The sequence below is a fragment of the Mus musculus genome, chromosome 8, assembly GCF_000001635.26.
Source record: "Mus musculus strain C57BL/6J chromosome 8, GRCm38.p6 C57BL/6J".
Lineage (NCBI taxonomy): Eukaryota > Metazoa > Chordata > Mammalia > Rodentia > Muridae > Mus > Mus musculus.
The window spans coordinates 100,071,513-100,090,418 of NC_000074.6; positions in this window are offsets into that span (position 1 = coordinate 100,071,513).

An 18,906-nucleotide genomic window follows, 5' to 3' on the forward strand; every position below is an offset into this window, starting at 1 on the left:
GGTGTAGGATGTGGGGAAGTCGGATGGTGGATAGAGAGGGGTGGGGAATGGAATATGGAGTGTAAAAAATGAATTACAAATAAAATTAAATTTAAAAAAGAAAGAAAAAAGGTTTTATGACATAGAGATTTAAACCTCAGTATATTCCACAGAACTGTTTGCAATATCACTCCAATTTACCTTATTAGATTACGTTTTAGATACAAAGGTTATTTGTATTAGCAAAATATGTGCTGGGTTCATTTTATGCACTTACATAGATCTATATTATACATTTTAGTAAATCATCAAAATACTACTTTCCCCACTCTCCTCTCTCTCTCTCTCTCTCTCTCTCTCTCTCTCTCTCTCTCTCTCTCTCTCCCTCCACATACACACACACACACACACACACACACACACACACACACACACACACACACCTATGATATTTTTCCATAGTCAAATGATTAGTGAAAACAGAATAAGGAATTGAATCCAGGTCAATTTGAGACTCCAAAGTCCATTTTCATTCTATTAAGCCAGATTGCCTTAGTTATTTTTATAGCAAAACAAATATTCAAAGTAGTTTTAAATTAGTTTGGAACTTATCTCAAAGCTTGTATATACTCACTGTTGCCAAAGATTTTCCATCTTTATGTAAAAAGGATGCAATAATGCATATAAATTATCTTGCACTCAATAAGAACTGGTTCTTCTCCTACTCTTTCCCTAGCATCTGTGATATAGTTGATGATGGATGTTTGGAAGGTCGCATGACAGATGGGGGCCAACATGTCTAGTTGCAGATTAAAAATTTAAAATTGGAGATTAAAATCAAGTATCCTAACGGGAAGGATTGGAAATCTTAGAGTATGTGTGATGCTCCGATTCTCATCAAGATTCCATCACAAAAAAATAAATAACAGTCTTTCCATTTTAATTAGCACCTTTTGGGACCAGAAATACCACTGTACCATTCATCTAGATGATGAGTGGAAGATGCTTTTCATGATAATAATGAGATGATTTCTTGGCCATCAACATGGCCTCCAAAAGCCATCTGTTCAGTGAGTTGGTGAGCAATAAGGATTTATGAACGACTCCCAAATAACTCTGTGCGACAGGGAAGGGTGAATACAGCTGCTGCTTATTTTCATCAAACATCTTGATCTGTTCTTCAAACATTGCAAATTTGATGAAACCCAAACAGTTTGTCAAACACTTTTCTTCTCTAATTGGGAAAATGATCTGAATGTTAAGAGCAATTGCAAAAGATGGTTTTGAATCATTCTTATTTGCATAAAGTCACCCATGTTGTAGAACCGATCAACGCCCAGATTCCCAGGGTCTACCACAACAAACAAGCAAGAACATGAAAACATGCTCACACAGCAACACAAATACAAGTATATTCTTCTTACTAATATGTCTAAAACTTTAGGGCGATATATGATTTATCTCTTCAATAAATATCTTAATTGAAAATACCACTGAACGATTGCTAATAACTTCCCTTAAAACTTATTGAGCATTTAAAAAGTTCTTTATGTACTTTCTCAAATTTTAACTGTGTGTAATAGGGTAAAAAGAGTGAAGCTGAAAGCTATCTTAAGATCACAAGCCTAATGCTATAAAATAATAAATAATAATAATAATAATAATAATAATAATAATAATAAAGTCAACTCCATTGAGGTATAATTCACATACAGCAAAGTTTGACCTTTTTATTTCCCAAAGTGGTAAGGATTCTGTCAATTTTGACAAGGATTATCCTGCAAAACCAGTACTATGAGAATATTACACTATTTCTATCACTATGAAAGTCACTGCCAACCTTTTTCAACTTGTCCTACACATCTCTGTTTCTAGAAATCTTGATATGTTATACTTTAATTTAGTCTTAGTTGGATATGGTGCCACATATCACTAATCCTAGTACTTAGGTGGTGAAAGCATGAACATCAACATTCAAAAGCATCCTCATCTCTAAAAGGAAGTTAATGCTGGCACTTTCTGTCACAAAAGAAAAGAAAAGAAAAGAAAAAAAAAAAGAAAAGAAAAGAAAAAAGAGAAGAGAAGAGAAAACAAGCAAAACAAAACAAAACAAAATAAAACAAAACAAAACAAAACAAAAGTTATTACTATTTGAACATAAAAGTTTCCCTATTGACTCATATGCTTGAACACTTAGTCTCCAAAGCATAATGCTGATATCATAACACATGTGGTAAGCTAGTTACTACAAAGGGTGGCATCATTTCATAATTCAGCAAAAAACATGAATTCCCCCTTTTTCCTAAATTGTCAACATTTCACTTTATTTCTCTCTTCCACTTATTTTGACTTTGGAAGATTGTATAAGAAAAATTAGTTACTTGTACTTATTTTTAAAAAAAATTCAATAAGGATTCTTAAATTCCTCTTATCACAGTAAAAAAGAGCTTTAAAGCTCTTTTATTCATTAAGAAGATTAGAAGAACAACGTTCTAGCTCAGTTTCACCTATTTATGTTATTATACATGTTCTCCTTATGGCTATGTTACAGACATTATAACATATCAAATCTTACATAATCATTAGCTGAACAAAACAAAAAATAACCAAGTAAAGGTAAAAAAAAAAAAACCAATGCAAGCAAACAGAAAAATCAGATGTATTTCTACCATTCCTGCTCATGTATGTGAACATAACATATATATATATACACACATACAATCACAACCTCTATCTGTAACTATGGGAAGTCACATTGTCCAAGGATGTCAGGAATATTTTTTTTCTTTTCCATTTTTTATTAGGTATTTAGCTCATTTACATTTCCAATGCTATACCAAAAGTCCCCCATAGCCACACACCCCCACTCCCCTACCCACCCACTCCCCCTTTTTGGCCCTGGCGTTCCCCTGTACTGGGGCATATAAAGTTTGCGTGTCCAAAGGGCCTCTCTTTCCAGTGATGGCCGAGTAGGCCATCTTTTGATACATATGCAGCTAGAGTCAAGAGCTCCGGGGTACTGGTTAGTTCATAATGTTGTTCCACCTATAGGGTTGCAGATCCCTTTAGCTCCTTGGGTACTTTCTCTAGCTCCTCCATTGGGAGCCCTGTGATCCATCCATTAGCTGACTGTGAGCATCCACTTCTGTGTTTGCTAGGCCCCGGCATAGTATCACAAGAGACAGCTACATCTGGGTCCTTTCGATAAAATCTTGCTAGTGTATGCAATGGTGTCAGCGTTTGGATGCTGATTATGGGGTGGATCCCTGGATATGGCAGTCTCTACATGGTCCATCCTTTCATCTCAGCTCCAAACTTTGTCTCTGTAACTCCTTCCCACTTCCCAGTGTTTTGTTCCCACTTCTAAGGAGGAGCATAGTGTCCACACTTCAGTCTTCATTTTTCTTGAGTTTCATGTGTTTAGGAAATTGTATCTTATATCTTGGGTATCCTAGGTTTTGGGCTAATATCCACTTATCAGTGAGTACATATTGTGTGAGTTCCTTTGTGAATGTGTTACCTCACTCAGGATGATGCCCTCCAGGTCCATCCATTTGGCTAGGAATTTCATAAATTCATTCTTTTTAATAGCTGAGTAGTACTCCATTGTGTAGATGTACCACATTTTCTGTATCCATTCCTCTGTTGAGGGGCATCTGGGTTCTTTCCAGCTTCTGGCTATTATAAATAAGGCTGCTATGAACATAGTGGAGCATGTGTCCTTCTGGGGCATCTTCTGGATATATGCCCAGGAGAGGTATTGCTGGATCCTCCGGTAGTACTATGTCCAATTTTCTGAGGAACTGCCAGACTGATTTCCAGAGTGGTTGTACAAGCTTGCAATCCCACCAACAATGGAGGAGTGTTCCTCTTTCTCCACATCCACACCAGCATCTGCTGTCACCTGAATTTTTGATCTTAGCCATTCTGACTGGTGTGAGGGGGAATCTCATGGTTGTTTTGATTTGCATTTTGTCAGGAATATTTTATGTTTGTGCCTTCATAGAACTCAGGCCATTCCTATGCTATCTTTTGCTGGAAATTCTTGCTAAGTAACCATGATGTCTGTGATAATCTGACTGCTAGCTGTCCCAACACAAGTATGCACATATGACTTACAGGTCTGTTTTCAACTCTATATATACACATAAAAATGGGTGTTCTCAGTTTGTCCCTGTATTTGGATCATGACAGAGAACAGAAAAATTCTTTTTCTAGGAAAAACTTTCTCCCTAGTATTACATTCTGACTGCAATTTCTCCTCCACCTTCTCTTCCCAGTTACCCCCACTACCTGCCCTCTTCTCTAGATCCACTCCTCCTTCTCCATTTCCCTTCAGAAAATGCCAGGTCTCCAACTAAACATGGCATATCAAATTGCAACATTACCAGGTACCTTTCCTCATATGAAGGCTGGATGAAGCAACCTAGGATGAGGAAGAGTCCCAAAAGAGTCAGAAACTGCCCTTCGTGCTATGGTTAAGAATCTCACAAAAAGACCAAATTACATACCCACAACATATATTCAGAGGCTATCAGTCAGACCCATGCAAGCTCCTTGATTGTCTATTCAGTCTCTGTGAGCTTCTATGAGCACAGATTAGTTGATTCTCTGTGGTTTCTTATGGAGTCCTTCTCCCCTCTGGCTACTACATTGCTTCCTCCTTCTCTTCTGCAGGATTCCCAGAGCTCTGTCTAATGGCTGGCTACAGGTCTCCGAATCTGCTTTCATTAGTTGATGGATGAAGCTTCTCTGATGATGATTATGATAGGCTTCAGTGTATAGAAGAGCATCATTAGGGATATTTTCATTAAGTTTGTCTTTCCTTTTCTTGTCTTTCTTATATGTTTGTTCATTTGTTTGTTTGCTTGTTTTTATTGTAGTCATGTTTGCTTCTATCCTAGGTCTTGGGGCTATCCAGTTTCTGGTCCCTGGTTCTGTGGAATCTACTAGAGGTGGCTTTCTTCTTGTGGTATAAGTCTCAAGCTGGATGAGTTAATGGTTGGCCACTCTCACAATTTCTGTACTACCTTTACCACAGCAAATCTTGCAAACAGGATAAATTGTAGATCAAAAGTTTTGTGGCTGGTTTGGTATCCCAAAATTTCCAGTGGAAGCTTGCCTGGTTATAGAAGATGACCAGGTTAGACTCCATTCCCACTGGCCGTTGGTCTACCTGCAATATATATTTTATTTCTGCTTCCCAGAGAGATACATGTGTCTACTCTAACCTTCTTTTAGCTACATTGGTGATTTCTTCTTTCTTCCACCCTTGTTTTCCTTTTCTTCTACCCTTTAAACTCCTCAAATGAGATAAGAGAGAAAACAAGATAGAGAAAAAAGGAACTAAAAAGAACCCAGATGTTCCTCAACAGAGGGATGGATACAGAAAATGTGGTACATTTACACAATGGAGTACTACTTAGCTATTAAAAACAATGAATTCATGAAATTCTTAGACAGGTGGATGCATCTGGAGGATATCATCCTGAGTGAGGTAACCCAATCACAACAGAACACACATGATATGCACTCACTGGATATTAGTCCAGAAGCTCAGAATACCCAAGATACAATTTGTAAAACACATGAAACTCAAGAAGAAGAAAGACAAAAGTGTGGACACTTCGATCCTTCTTAGAAAGGGGATCAAAATACCCATGGAAGGAGTTACAGAAACAATGTTCGGAGCAGAGACTGAAGGCATGACCATCCAGAGATGGTCCCACCTGGGGATCCATCCCATAAAGAACAACCAAACCCAGACACTATTGCAGATGCCAAGAGCTTGCTGACAGGAGCCTGATATAGCTGTCTCCTGAGAGGCTCTGCCAGTGCCTGACTAATACAGAAGTGGATGCTCACAGTCGTCCATTAGACAGAGCACAGGGTCCCCAAAGAAGGAGCTAGAGAAAGTACCCAAGGAGCTGAAGGGCTTTTCAGTCCCCTAGGAGGGGACTAACTAGTAACCCCAGAGCTAACCAGTAACCCCAAGCTCCCTGGGAATAAACCTCCCATCAAAGAAAACACACCGAGAGACTCATGGCTCTAGCTGCATATGTAGCTGAGGATGGCCTAGTCATTCATCAATAGGAGGAGAGGTGATGGATTCTGTGAAGGTTCTATGCCCCAGTATAGTGGGATGCCAGGGCCAGGAAGTGGGAGTGAGTGGGTTGGGGAGCAGAGGGCGGGGGGAGTGGATAGGAGATTTTCAGAGGGGAAACTAGGAAAGAGGATAACATTTGAAATGTAAATAAAGAAAATATCTAATTTAAAAAAAGAAAAAAGAAAAAAAGAAATTCACCCTGAATAATGACAGAAATTGAAAAGTGGGCAGAGCTAGTTTTGGACTACTTCCTGCTGACTAGAGACATTGAGTTCCTTGGTGCAAGTTTTATCTTTGCCATCAGGACATCTAATTTCTACTTGTTTCTTTTTTTGGGCCCCACTACTGAGTGATGAACACCAACCAACAATGAACCAGCTAACTACCAACAACTCGCTCTGCCTCTTGGGGACCTAGCATTTATATACGCTCTGAAAAGTCCTCACAATTCCAAACTTCACACAACTTTAGAAACTATCTTCAGGAGGCAAAATCACACCTCTACTACAGCATGGGGGAAACTATAGTCAGCAGCTGCAACCAATGTGAAGCAGAACTATATCCCACACCTGGGATTAAAACAAAAATGTATTCTAATATTATAAATGTAAATGTTACTTTTCATTTCCTCGGATAACAGATTAGATGAAAGCCATACCCAAGCTGTCGGAATACACGGGTTGGGCTGAGCCCAGAGAATTTCTTTCTCTGCTCTAACTATCGTTAGGCCTGATCTAATCTTCCTAGATGACTGATTCAATAAAGCTTCACTCAGCTTTTGACTGAATTCACTGCTTGGCCTCATACTGACAATATGTTCTAATTTTCTGTTTTCTTCTCATTCTCTGGCTCTTTCTGTCTTCACCTGTGTCTAGCTTGTTCTCCCTCCAAACTGTATTTATAAAACTGGTCAAACGAAACTGCCGTCCACACCTACCACACCTCCCTTTTCACTCTCATTTCTCTTAAGTCGCCTCTCTTCCCTAGGTTGTCCTCATGTGAGTTGTATTTTACCTGAGCTCCTCAACTTTGGCCCAAGCTCTTAAAACCACTAGGTGACATTGTTCTATAGTCAAGTGCATCTCATATGAAACCATGCTCTTTAAAATGCCTTAGGTCTATCTTTTCTATACAACAACATCCTATCTCATCACAACCTTGTACCACACATCAGCACATTAGCAGGCATATGCTATATGACTACTGAGAAAGCTGGTGATGGTGATCTCATATTCCTGGGGTGCCACTCCTTCTATGGCTCAAGATTAGTGCATTCTCTGTTCTACCAGACTGTCCTCTCGGCCTTTCTGGTTTTCTCTGACCCAACTGCCTTCTTCCACAGGTTATTTCTCTCTTTCCTCTGTTGGAAACTCCTGCTCGGTTGCTCAATCACAGAAGCTGAGCATTTTATTCTCCTTTTTCAAGTGTGCCTCACCTCTCCAGTACTTCCAGCTACAATTTTTCCAGGTGCAATTTTTCTGCAACGCCTTCAGAAAAAAAAAAAAAATCAAGATCAGAAGAAACTCTCTTTCCCCACATTTCAGTTGTTATTCGTTTCGCAAGTCACTCCACTTCCACCTGTAGTTTTTCCAGTTGCTCACCCATTCTCTCAACCTTTTTTTGAAACAGAATATAGAAAGAAGAAAAATGTTAAAAACAGAATATTCCCTCTGGAAGCAAAAGGGGGTGGTGTTTCAGCAGATACAGCAGCAATAAAAATTTTTTTTTTTTGGTGGTGCTGTTTAGAAAAAAAAATTCATAGCATTTTTCCCTGCTGTATTCTCTATGACACTGGAAATCAAATTTTCCATTCTGCATATCCCTATGTCTAGGTGTCTTTTGCTACTTTGTGGGTTCTCCTTTCTTCTACCCTTCTCCACCCCTTTTCTTTCATCCTTTCAACCCCCTAATTCTAGATGAGAGATAAAAAAGGAAAGAGAAGATCCACCCCATCTCAAAGGGGTCCTGGCATTTATGTACTCCAGAAAAAGTCCCCAGAATTCCAAACCTCACACAATTTCAAAAAATTCTCAGTAGCTGTCAAAATCAAACTTCTGCTGGAGCATGAGGCAAATCCTAGTCAGCTGCTAAGGACAGTCCAAGGAAGCACCATATTCAACACGGGATCAGAATGAAAATATTTTCTAATATTATAATATTTCCCCATTTTTTCAAAAACATGAAAAAGTAAAATCCACAATTGTGATGACAGTCTATCCCTTGAGAATTTCTTCTTACCTACCCTCCCTGTGTTTGTAGATTATAGCATGATTATCAATTCCTTTATAGCTAGTATTCACTTATAAATAAACATATGCATTGCCCTTCTGGGTCTGGTATACCTCATGCAGGATGACTTTTTTTCTAGTTCCATACATGTTTCTACAAATTTCAAGATATATTTTTAAACAGCTGAGTAGTACCACATTGTGTAAACTTTCCACATTATTACTTACTCTTTGTTTTAGGAACATTTAGGTTGTTTTCAGTTTCTGGCTATTACAAATAAAGCTACTATGAACATAATTGAGCAATTGTCCTGGTGATAGTATGTTGTATTCTTTGGGTATAGGCCTAGGAGTGTGGCATAGCTCAGTCTTGAGTTAGATTGATTCCCAATTTTCTGAGAAACTGTCATATTGATTTTCAATATGTTATATAAGTTTACACTCCTATCAGCAATGGAGGAATGTTCCACTTGCTCCATATATTCTGCCTGCATTATCATTCATTTGTGTTTTTGGTCTTAGCCATTCTGACAACTGTAAGATTAAATCCCACAGTCTTTTTGATTTGCATTTCCTTGATGGCTAAAGATATTGAATATTGATAATTTATTCTTATGTTCTGAAGAGGTCCTGATTCCTGCTGTTTGGAGAAACACACACATACGAATAAGAAAGAAAGAAAGAAAGAAAGAAAGAAAGAAAGAAAGAAAGAGAGAAAGAAAGAGAGAGAGAAAGAGAGAGAGAGAGAGAGAAAGAAAGAAAGAAAGAAAGAAAGAAAGAAAGAAAGAAAGAAAGAAAGAAAGTTAAAAGAAAGTAAAATCACTGAATGTAGGGTGTTCCTGGCAACACTGTTGTCAGCTATACATGCCACTATTCCTGGAAGTAGGCTCCATTCATTTCCCAAGGACATAGCACAATATGTAGCCTTTTACTTAAATGTATGCAAGTTGAAATTTTGTATTCATACGCAAAATTCCTTATGTACTGGGTCAAAGCATCACCTGCCAATAAAAAGCCTATGTGGTGGTTTCAATATGCTTGAGTCATGGGAAGTAAACTCTGAGAAGTGGCCTTGTTGGAGGTACTAAATACTGTGGGGCAGGCTTTGAAATCCTATATGTAAGTTCCACCAAGTGTAGAAGAGTTAGTATCTCTAGCTGCATTTAGAACAAGACACAGAAGACTCAGTTCCTTCTAGATCACGATATCTGCTTGGATGCTGCCAAGCATTCTACCATGATGGTAATGTACTGAACCTTTGAAACTGTAAGTCAGGCCTTCTTTCCCTTTATAAGAGTTGCCTTGGTATAGATGTCTCTTCACAGCAATGAAGACCCTAAGACAGAAGTTGGTAACAGGGGCCGTAGGATTACTGTAATATGCTTTGTTTGTTTGGAGAAATGTGGATTTGGGATCTTTGTAAAGCAGTGGCATACTTAAAGTAGAGCTTAATGGGCCATACTAGCAGAAGGATAGAAGATAGTGTTCCTGAGGCTGTTTTGAACTGTGGGACCCAAGCTCAGAATGTTTCAGAGAAGACTTTTAGCATGTGGCCTAGAGAGAATTTTGGTGAAGGATATGGCTGATTTGGGGGCCTTATCTAAAGTCTACAGGAATGTGATGAAGCCATATATAAACAGTTGCAGATGTAGATTGAAGATGGCATCAACTCAATGAAGTTTTACTTGGTTCCAGTTTTGAAAAAGATTCTAGGTTTGTATCTGGCAGTGATGAGGACTCGAGAGAAAATACACGCTAAGGTCCAGAGAGTTTACCAACAAACAGAAATCACCAGTAATAGTATTTTAAGTGACTTAATATTTCATAAAGACTGGTTGTATAACAATTTGCAAGTTGATGCTTTTACTTTTTAATTTAAAGACAAAAATCCTAGTAGTGTTAGATTCTACTATAAGTTAAAAAATAAAACTGTCTTTAAATTCACTATTAATCAATGACAATATTTCTTAATTCATGCACACAAAGATAACTTTTCTTTGAAGTTGATGGTTTTATATATCTATATTTACATATTATTTCTTCTTAGTCTACAAATTGTTTCATGTTATGATTTTATCTTAGGAGGAGAGTAGTTTTTCTATTCTTTTCCATTAAATGTGTGATTTGTGTATCAACACTACTATTCCTCACCTAGGTACTTGTTGCAAGTCCATAATTATAGGATGTTTCCCAGACCGAACCAATCAGATTTTTCCACAACACTGCTAGATATTCATAAGCATGTTCATTTGGAATGTACCTTTCTAGTTGACTAAAATACCAATAGAAACTATATTCCTCTAATGGTTTTTCACACTTTATCAGTGATAGAATTCATCTATCCCATTCTTCAGAAGAATGGCAGTTCTAAATAGATGCCTAAATATTTATATTTTACTGAAAATGTATCCTTAGTACTCACATGAATTAGCAGTAATGTAATTTTTACTTATTACCTGGTATCTAAATTTAGATTTTTTTGAGTTGTTTTATGGATGTCCAAGTCCTATTGTTGTCTCCTTACCAAGAGTAAAATTTAATTATATGGTGTTGAAATACTTTTTTTTTTTTTTTGATGCAAACTGCAAGAAGATTTTATTCCAAGAATGCTCTGGGACCCCTGCCTTTGTTGCCCAGGTAAGTCAGGGACTGGCCAAGATATTGGAGATTGATTAGAAGTTATATTGTGCATACAGGCCCCAAAGTTCAGGACAGGTAGAGAGGATAAATATAACTATTAAAGAGACCCTTACCAAATTGACAGCAGAGACTGGCGCTAATGATTGGATAGCTCTCATACCCTTTGTGCTCTTCAGGGTTAAGAACACCCCTGGAGAGTTTGGACTGACCCCCTATGAATTACTCTGCAGGGGGGGGGCTCCTCCACTGGTAAAAATAGCTCTGTACATAGTGCTGACATACTGCATTCCCAGCCTTTGTTCTCTAGGCTCATGGTGCTCAAGTGGGTGAGACAGTGAGTATAGAAGCAGCTCCAAAAGGTCTACTCAAGAGAAGGTGTTAAATTCATGACACACCTTTCCTAATAATTTCTTCCTATATGACAGAGTTTAATTCTCATGGTGTGCTTCACATGGAGTCTAATTTTTATTATCTCAAAATGACAAACAGGTGTGCATCTCATGGGGTGAAAGCCACCAAAAAGCTTGCCATTGTAACACAATTGATGAGCCCAAAGCATTTTCTATATCAATGTGTAAACTTATGAAAAATGAGAATTCCCCTTTCTCACAAAGCACATTGCCAGCAGCAGTTCTATTTCTTTGGGCTTCTATAATTCACCTGAGATTGAGCTGAATCTTAATGCTTTCTTGCCCTTCTTGACTTCCTGGATTCCAAACCCTATTTCCAAGACCTCAGTAAAATGTGAAGTACATTTTTTCTGGTCCAATGTGTCATGTTTCTTCTGGCCATGCTTTTTCCAGAAAGACTCTACTCTTCCTAAGAGGAGCCCAGATGTATGCATGTTTGAAGCATTCATTTTAGAGTTGGGGCTAGCTTTCTCATAGCTGCAACTGGGACAGACATTTCAAAGGCCTACACTGTTATACACATGCTTCTATTATCCATGCTGCAGGCTCAAACACACAATGCTGGTGGTAGCAAGAGAAGAAAACTGCATTTCGCAAGATTGTCATCTTTTTCTTTCTTTCTTTCTTTCTTTCTTTCTTTCTTTCTTTCTTTCTTTCTTTCTCTCTCTCTCTCTCTCTCTCTCTCTCTCTCTCTCTCTCTCTTTCTCTCTTTTTCTTTCTCTCTCTCCTTCCTCCCTCCTTCCCTTCCTTCCTTCCTTCCTTCCTTCCTTCCTTCCTTCCTTCCTTCCATCCATCCTTATTTCTGATGCATTTTTCATTTGACAAAATTAGTAAATACAAACTCGGAATGAACTACTTACTAGATCTTTTAGCTAAATTGTCACTTTAAAAGATTATTCCTATTTTCTTGACTCATACTCAAAATATAGAGAAAGATACCAAAAGGGACACCATGGAACAAGAGAGAAAGTCAATGGTTGGATTGTCCCCATAAAGAAATAACCATGTTTAAGAATTGGACCCTTGCCCCTTCTTAGAATTGGGAACAAAACACCCATGGAAGGAGTTACAGAGACAAAGTTTGGAGCTGAGATGAAAGGATGGACCATCTAGAGACTACCATATCTAGGGATCCATCCCATAATCAGCCTCCAAACGCTGACGCTATTGCATACACTAGCAAGATTTTGCTGAAAGGACCCTGATATAGCTGTCTCTTGTGAGGCTATGCCAGGGCCTAGCAAACACAGAAGTGGATGCTCACAGTCAGCTATTGGATGGATCACAGGGCCCCCAATGGAGGAACTAGAGAAAGTACCCAAGGAGCTGAAGGGGTCTGCAACCCTATAGGTGGAACAACAATATGAACTAACCAGCCCCCCACCCCCCGGAGCTTGTGTCTCTAGCTGCATATGTATCAGAAGATGGCCTAGTTGGCCATCAGTGGAAAGAGAGGCCCATTGGTATTGCAAACTTTATATGCCTCAGTACAGAGGAAAGCCAGGGCCAAGAAGTGGGAGTGGGTGGGTAGGGGAGTGGGGAGTGCGCATGGGGGACTTTTGGGATAGCATTGGAAATGTAGATGAAGAAAATACCTAATTAAAAAAAAGAATTGGACCTGCCTTTCACATATAATTGTAGTTTTCACCTAGCAATTTTGGTTATTATACCTACCCACATATTTTTTTTCCTATGAGACATACTCAAAAGACTGACAAATATAACACATAACAAAAAAGCTCCATGTTACAATAAAGAGACTCTGAATTTTTAATAAATATTACTTAGCCAAACATAGGATGCTGTATTTGTAATTGGATTACACAAGACAACATGGAGTCATTATTTATGGTTTGAAGATGCCCTTCCATACATCTAACTCTTGCTACTCCAAAATAAGCATTTATACATGCATTCTTGCCAGGTTTTGTTCCTTAGTAAGATAGTGACCAATGGACCTCTCTTTCCACTGATGGCCAACTAGGCCATCTTCTGATACATATGCATCAGTGGAAAGAAAGATCCATTGGTCTTGCAAACTTTATATGCATCAGTAAAGGGGAATGCCAGAGCCAAGAAGTGGGAGTGAGTGGGTAGGGGAGTAGGGAGGGGAGGGCATGGGGGACTTTTGGGATAGCATTGAAAATGTAAATGAAGAAAATACCTAATTAAAAAAAAGAAAGCAAGAAAATAAAGATCTGAAGTAAGAGCAGCTATATCTGAAAAAAAAAATAAGATAGTTACCTTCATTCTAATTTTTTATCTTTCAAAATTAGGCTTCACAGATGGAAGAAAATTAAATACAACTATAATAAAATATTGCAAGATAATCTACAAGAGTCTTAATTCACACTAAGCCTAGTATATTTTAAATAATATTTTGATTATCCAAGATTTTAGATAAATTGAATATAGGTTTAAGTATTAGAGTAATAATATCATTGTCAACTATTATCCTTGATGCCTGTGACCAGCACTTTTGTTACTTGAATATGCAAGATCCAACCCTTCTTATCTGCTATAATTTAAGTCATGTTAGAAGACTTTCAGTTTTATCTCCCTAATCAGAACAGCATTGGTAAGAATTCATTTCTTCTCAAATCACAGATCTAAATTTCTGATAGCATTATATTTTGCTTAGTGTTCCCATGGTGATTTTTCTGAATAAAAGAATCATGCCCTTCAACAGAGGACCCTGGTTTTCATTTTAGGAGATTCCCATAATGGTGCTGAACATTATATTTAAGGCGATTTCGCTTTAGAGATTCAGCTTGATATTCAGACAGAAAACTTGACAATGAAGAGACTTTTGAGGGTGAGGTGCTGATGTTATATTTGATCATTTAATGTGAATAGTTTCTCTGTTTGCTTACTATTTGAAGACCCTGACATCATCCTTTTAAATACACTAATATGCTTTAGGTAAGGATTCCCTTAAATCCAAAGACATGTTTTAGTGCCTGATCCACTCAAAGGAACATCGATTAAGAGGAGAGATAATTCTAGGGGTAGGTGTATAAAAATCTCAGCATCAATAGGTAAATAGAGGTCATCTTCAGCAGATCATTAGGTAGAGCATGGAATTCAGCATCTATAATAACTTTATCTAGTCTGAAATAGATAATAAAATTACTGAGAACTATGTACAAATCACAACACAAGTGGGAGAGAAGGAGAATGGAGAAAGAACTGAGCAAATAAAAGAAGGAAGGAAGGAAACAAATGTTTAGGTCTTCCTTCACTTGCCTGGAAATTATAAACTCTAATGGAGAACATACTCATGTTTTCTAAAGCAGTGGTTCTCAATGCTGTGACCATTTAGTATTGTTTCTCATATTGAAGTGACCCTCATCCACAAAATTATTTTCTTACTATTTCATAACTGTAATTTTGCTACTGTTTTATCATAATGTAAATATCTGATATGTAGGATGGTCCTAGGTGATTGTTGTGAACAGGTCATCCAACAGGTTGAGAATCGCTGTTCTAAAGAATCATCTTGTCCAACAACTGCTGGCAAGTATGTGTGGGGAAGCACAAGCTGGTGTCCAGCCGAGTTGAGGTCTGAACCCCGATGGTCATAATTCACCTACATGACACTGTAGCGGCCCCTGCCTAAGGTACCACCTCCCACAGCCCGCACAAGAGAAGCATGGTCAGTAGTCACTTCTGACCTTCAGGCTAAACTCCTCCCCAATTACGTAGCAACAGTAAAGACCATAAAAAAGGGGTGCTCACCCTGCACCTTGCTCTCTTATTCCTTTGTCCTCTCATCTCTCACTTCTTTCTCCTCTTCCCTTTCTCTTTGTCTTCTCTCCTCTCCTCTCCTCTCCTCTCCTCTCCTCTCCTCTCCTCTCCTCTCCTCTCCTCTCCTCTCCTCCCCTCCCCTCCTCTCCCCCCTCTCTCTCTGTCTCTCTCTGCCTGTCTCTGTCTGTCTCTCTGTCTCTCTCTTCTCTCTTTCCCCTGCATCATTTCTATAAAAAAGCTCTTAAACCATAAGGAGTCTCTGCTCCTTCAAGTTCTGCTGCACACTCTGGTCAGTGTTGGGAACTTCTTCCCTCTTCCCTCTCTTCCACAACCCCAGTGGCTTTAGCAAAGTAGCTCCGGGAGGGTCCCCAGCCAGGGCTGTCCCTTAACCACTCCCCGAAGAGTGGGATAGAGGAATACCCACCCAGGGATGAGTGGATAGTGTAGATAGCAGCCCTCTCACACCTGACTGACCAGATAGTAGGGAAACTCTGGTGGGGTGTGGGCATCTGTTTCCTTCCGTTCTTCCCCAGGGCCCCAGCCCCCCCCCTTTATTTTTTGTTCCCAACAAGTATGCGTGTATATATCTGTAGTTGTGTACTATTTCAAACCTTGATCAGTAGTACCCATTTTGATATCTTTATCTGTTTCCACTTTTTAGCTACTGTGAATATAAAAGCAATGACCAAGTCTGTACATGTATCAATAGAGTAATATATAAAGCCTTTTGGGTATAGAATAAGAAGTGGTACAGTTGGATTAAGTGTCTTTGAGAAAAAAGAAAAAAAAAAAGACTGACTGATTTTGCAGAGGTGATTCAAGTTTACCCTGCCATAGTTGGTCTGTGTTTCCCTGTCTTGACATCAGTATCAGTAGATATCATTCCTATTCCTTACGTTGGCCAAAATAATTACAGTGCTATGGAATTTTAGTGTAGTTTTATTCTTCAAGGAAATTCAATTCCTAAGTGTTTTGCTTTATATTTCAGCTCTAGTTATGCCTTTAACTATTTTGTAGCACATGTCACAATTTAATGCTTTCTGAAGCTTGAAAATTTTTGACTTTTTGAATATTTTTCCTCCCAAGAGTATGGAGATGACTTTGCTTAAAACCATCTAGGATACTTAAATATGGATGTTGGTTATCTTTTCAATGTAAATGATTTGTTTCTAAGAAAAGAAGGAAAGAGATGAATGACTTGGCTTTTTGTGGGATAAATACAGTGAATGGCAGATGAAGGGAGTTTGAAAACTGATTTCTGAGAATTCAAAATGATGATTGTTATGGCTGACTGTGAACAATGTATGTACTTTACATCTAAAATTTGAACAAAATACACAACCTTATTGCCTAAGGTAAGAAAAATCTAAAACTAATTTGTAAATATATGCATATACACCTAACTATAGAGGACTTTGTTGTAGAACATCACAGAGGCTAATTCCTCATGTAGACACCCATTCCCATATCAACCTGCTGGAATTAATATACACATGAGTAATCCAAATTATAGAAAAGCAGGAAAGTTGACCAACTTTGTATAAACTACTGAAGAACCAGAGCTTAAGTTTCTTTCCCCAAACACATATTGCTCAACTCTATGAAGCAGTTCTATAAATACTTTGTCCTGATTCAAAGAATAAACCCTCCAGAGAAACCAATTGTCATTAATTCAGTATAATATGTACTGTTAAAATATGCTACAAACTTTCTATTGAAAGTTTTAGACAAATTTCCTTTTCCTTCTTCCTAAGTCTGCATATCATTTCACAGTACTGTAAGTAATAAAGGACCCAGGTTTTCAGTGGAGTTTGAATGTTACTTTTAATATTGCATGAACTATAAGAGCAGTATGTAGTAATTTACATTTCATTAGTGGCATTGATTTGAGGAATTTAAATCTTAACAGGTCAAATTATCAAGAACCATTTGTATTCATTCTCTGGCAGTGATTTACTCTGAATCCTGTTTTTGTATAATCCTCTAGTCTCTTCTAATTTGAAATATGTTTATCCTACATAAAACACATGTATCCTCTAACATCATCATAAATTTATCATTATATAGCAATATAAATAGCACAACTCATATGGAAGCAGAGTTTGCAAAGAACACAAGATAATGGAAGATATCAAACAATCATGTCATTATAAATAGGAGAAAGCTTTCCAGTTATATGTATATTCCATTGTACTGTAGAAATATTTATAGAGTAGTACATAGAGTACACCTTACCATACCAAGTATGTTCTGTTCTTGGACTCACTTGTTCTATCTATAAAACTAGTTACTATGATAACTCAGGGTCTCTGAACACCCAGAACATCAGAATATCAAAAGAAGCCTATTGGAAAATATTTAGGGCCATATATTCCTAAACATTGGAAACAAAAGTGTATTTAGAGTCCATTTGTACGGAGGAAAGGATATACTAATTTATTTAAGATCTATAAGAACTCTGAAGCAGTTATCCTTTCCTTAATTTTGTGTTTGATACATCCTAGATTTAAATGCCACAGGTAACCCAACCAGAGATTTCCTCACAAACACAGTTTATCATCAATTGAAAGTCTTTATTCCAGCTGGCTTGGGACACTCTTGGGTACTCTGGGACCTAAGCATGGCCCTGAGTATCCAAACCATTAGGGTTTTAAACACAAAAAAACAAATCTTTCCATCTTGCTCAGCAGCTGCAGTGGGCACTTTACAGAAGTAAGCAATTTGATGGAAACAGTTTTACAGAAACAGGCAATTTAACAGAAACTAAGATAAGTTATCTAGAACATCCAGACTTTTGGTTCCTAGAATAGAGTTGGATAATTTTCCATGGGTTTTCCCATTAAGGAGATCAAATTGTACTTAAAGCTGGAATGGCCTCAGCGAGAATACAAAATGGAGGAACCTCTGCACTGTTTTGCCCAGTTACAAGGATTCTTTTATACATTGAAATCATGGTCTTTTTAAGGGTCTGAAAATATATTATAAGAGTGATGAGAAGATTTCATAGCTCAGTTGTGAGTCCATAGCCATGACTTAATAAAAAACAGATGTCAATATGACCAACAGAGGGAAGGGATTTGGGACTGTGCTGGAAATGTGTACCATGTGATATCAATTAAGTTTGTTGTTATTTTTCAAAGATAGGACATAATCTATTTACGAAAGTGCTTCTGTTTCTTTTCTCCAAACACTTAACCAATGAATCTATTCTGTATAGGAGAAAGCTGCTACGTAGTGTAGAAACCAAGGATTGAAAACCTGGAAATGTAGGGGTTTAAAAGGTAAATACATATTCAAAGCTAACAAAAGTGTGAATATTGTATTGTCATTATATTTTAAAGAATGTGTTCTAGTTTCATTTATTTTGCAGTGCTAAAACATCCTGACAAAACAACTTGGGGAAGAGAGGGTTTATTTGGTTTATAACTCCAGGTCCCAGCCCACTGTTATATCTGTATCAGAAGCAGAGGATTATTATATGGGAGTCTTTGTTTCCTCCTTGCTGGTAAGTAGCTTTCTCCAATCGTATTATTCAGGAACTCCTCTCTACCTGATGATACCATCATGATGGGCTGGATCTTTCTACATAAATTACCAATGAAGATAACCTTCGACATACATGCCCATATAACAACATGATCCAGATAATTCTCTTCCCATGTGATTTTGAGTTTATTGAGATCATAGATAAGTCTAGCCTAAATAGAAATTATATATATATATATATATATATATATATATATACATAAGAAATTATATATATATATATATATATATATACATACATATACATATA